The 3,440-nt window shown below is 48.5% G+C and overlaps 1 non-coding gene across 1 annotated transcript; it reads left to right on the top strand.

Annotated features, from left to right (window-relative positions):
- Positions 1-887: 887 nt before the first annotated feature.
- Positions 888-962, top strand: Trnat-ugu (transfer RNA threonine (anticodon UGU)). Its single transcript has one exon. It is a non-coding gene; the product is annotated as a tRNA-Thr (tRNA).
- Positions 963-3,440: the final 2,478 nt, after the last annotated feature.

Genomic DNA, 3,440 nt, shown 5'->3' with positions numbered 1-3,440 from the left:
GGTGCAATCCCGCTTCCGACCATCCTGATTTGCGCTTTCCGTGATTTCCCTACATCGCTTCATGTAAATGCCCGGGTGCTTCATTTGAGAGGGCACGGCCGACGTCCTTCCCCATCCTTCCCTAATCCGATGGCACCGATGACCACGCTGTTTGGTCCCCTCCCTCAAATGAAACAACCAGCCTTCTCTGGTTTCCACTCTTCCTCCACAGACATCTCATTGAAGGCGTCGCCAATAGAGTTCAAGCCGTCATAAAGGCACTCCGTCTTCAGGCCACAAGTGGCCAGGAGCATAATCCCTTTAATTAATGTCTATTAATAGGAATCCGGGTATTTTTGGTCAGATGTCACGAATTAACAGTTTGTCCGGCAGTTAAACACTTACAATTGTTGTAAGTCTCACGGGAAGCGTGCAAGGGATAAGTCCCTGCAGTCGCGCTATTCATCTGTGTCCTCGGTGGCTCAGATGGATAGAGCGTCTGCCATGTAAGCAGGAGATCCCGGGTTCGAGTCCCGGTCGGGGCACACATTTTCGGCTGTCCACATCGAGGTATAACAACAACACCTGTCAGCAGCTGAGGTTGTCAGTTAGTCATCATTTATTTCAGGGAATAGCTGCACAGTCATCAACAATAACTGTTCTTTCGAGAACAAGTTACTGTCTTTGTATATATAGTTAAAGGCTACCCAGCCATTGACCTTTGTCTGTGAGAATGCGCACAGGTTGCCCAAACTCTTACGGGAATCGCCAACGCGTGCGCGAGTAATGAGTGGATGGGCAAATGTCTATAAGGTACAATACATATGTAGAATTGTGGACAGTTGAGAATGTGAGTCTCACGGGAAGCGTGCAAGGGATAAGTCCCTGCAGTCGCGCTATTCATCTGTGCCCTCGGTGGCTCAGATGGATAGAGCGTCTGCCATGTAAGCAGGAGATCCCGGGTTCGAGTCCCGGTCGGGGCACACATTTTCGGCTGTCCACATCGAGGTATAACAACAACACCTGTCAGCAGCTGAGGTTGTCAGTTAGTCATCATTTAGTTCTACTAGCGTTGTTTAAAATGCCAGCTTTCCCCTCGTCCTCTTTTTCGGCTCCAGGCTAACCCTTAAGCACAACTTTACACGAAATAATGGTGAAGGCTTTTTGAGGCCCGGAACACATCGAGTGAAGAGAGCGCCGACCCACGGCAGACTGACCGTCGGCCGCGGCGTCTGCCTCCGGTTTACCGATGAAATTACCATATGGGTGCGGTATCTTGGCTTATGATCGCGCCAAGCTGCGCAGGAATGCGGCTAAATGGATGGAATGCGCTCCGAGTATGCGCCGCCCGCGGCTCCACGTGCTTCCACGAAACGAGCCGAGCCGAGCGCTACGCAGCCCTGCTGTCAGGGGCGTGTCGCCGTGTACCACCATCTGGTCCCGCAGATTTATCTCGCTTCTCTAGCTACCTAGTCGCAAAAGTTTTGCGCGTATCGACACTATACAATGGAAAGTCATCACCGAGGTTCGGACCTGAAACGTGATACCACCCACGCGCGCGAAATGGGAGTTACCCGGTTCGTAACCCACTGGTATAAGTAAGTACCACCTTGTATTGCGCAGGCAAGTAGCGAAGTAAAAACATTTATCAGCTTATGTGACAAAGTTCTGGCGATTTCCAGATTGTTACAGGGGCAACGTAGAATACTTTTCACGAGGTTTAATCAGTCAGATTAATGAAAGCGTCCACTCTTTCCACGTGGCCTCAACGACCATGCCGAGGTGGCTTCACCGGTTCCTATCAGATCACTGAAGTTAAGCGCCGTCGGGCATTGTCAGTAGTTGGATGGGTGACCATCCAGGTACGCCGGGCGCTGTTGACACTTTCCACTTTGCCTTTACGGTAGATAGGTCAGGAGGGTAGTGGCATGGAGTCCCTGATCACCAGTTATTGCGCCAAATGTCCTGGATTCAATTCCAAGCCTCATCCGTCCGTAGGATGTGGACGTTCCCGTTGGCGCTCTTCGAAAGGCGCAGGCTATTTGTCGGTATCGGGTTTCACCTTCTCCTTTCTCACCAACTCCCGCACGAACCTGACACTGCGCTACACGCACACCCATCACAGTCACCTACACTTAGCAGATACACTTACGCACACAGTTCTCATATTTCGCGAAAGGTGTCTATGGGTGCGAAGCATAGGGAATTCGTCGCTCCTACAGGAGGCGCACACAAATTTGGGTACACCAAAAGCACAACACATTTATTTAAGGAATAGCAATACATATACAAAGTTTACAAAACTACTACATGTCGACATTTAATAGCAGCTCTCCAACATAAAATAACACAAATGACAACAGATATCAAGGTCTTTTATATATTTTACCACATCACTCGTCGCTGTCAGGAAATCTTCGAAACGATTCTTGTAGGCACGTGCAGGACATGTTGAGGCAACATGAGCAACTGTCTGTCGTTCCGAACCACAGTCACACTATGGTGGTGAAGATTTGCCCCACCTGTAGAGAGTGTCGGCACATCTTCTTTGGTCCGTTTGGATGCAGTTCATGGAAGTAAAAATTGTACGAGGCTGGTCGAACCTAGAGGGTTTTTTTTGGGATGCAAGGCAGTTTCAGGCTTTGTGGAGGACAATTTTGTTGCCATCACCGTTTCCATATATCGATGGTATTGAATTCAGTTTCCATCAGAGTTCTGGCTGTGATGAGACAAGGATGTTATGATTTTAGTCTTTTTCGCTCCGCAGGGAATACGTCGTCGATTATTGAAAGGTCTGTGTTGTTAGCAATCTTCCGTTACTCACTCAGTGGCGCGCTCTTCCGTCTGATATCAGGAGATGGAATGTGGCTCAAGATATGTAGTAGATCGTATTGACACACTAACAATGCGCATGGCCTCGTTAAGTTGTTCCAAATGTTCAAATGTGTGTGAATTCCTAAGCGACCTAACTACTGAGGTCTTCGGTCCCTAGACTTACACACTACTTAAACTAACTTATGCTAAGAACAACAGACACACCCATGCCCGAGGAACGACTCGAACCTCTGGCGGGAGGGGACACGCAATCCATGACATGGCGCCCTAGACCGCTTATCGTCTTTTCTTTTATCCGTGTAGACTATAAAGCTAGAAGGAGCACAGTATTCCGCTGTTGAGTATATCAGTCCGAGTGCTGATACCCGAGGAGTGTCTGCTGACGATCCTCAACGAGTGCCACAGAGTTCATAGAGAATGTTTTTTCTGCTTTTGAACTCAGCAGACGTTCGCGTCAAGTGCTCGTTAAAACAAAGCGTCCTATCTAACGTGATCTCAAGGTATTTTGGATGCATGTTCTGATGAATTTTGTCTCCCTCGAAACAGATATCGAGGGCTGTGTGTGCCAGTCTATTACAAAGATCAGAACATGGAACTTTTGTTTGATTTGACTTTGGTTGCGACCT

This window comes from Schistocerca nitens, chromosome 1 (genome assembly GCF_023898315.1).
Source record: "Schistocerca nitens isolate TAMUIC-IGC-003100 chromosome 1, iqSchNite1.1, whole genome shotgun sequence".
Classification (NCBI taxonomy): domain Eukaryota; kingdom Metazoa; phylum Arthropoda; class Insecta; order Orthoptera; family Acrididae; genus Schistocerca; species Schistocerca nitens.
The sequence above is the reverse complement of the archived record's forward strand: the minus strand, read 5'-3'. Positions and strand labels throughout refer to the sequence as shown.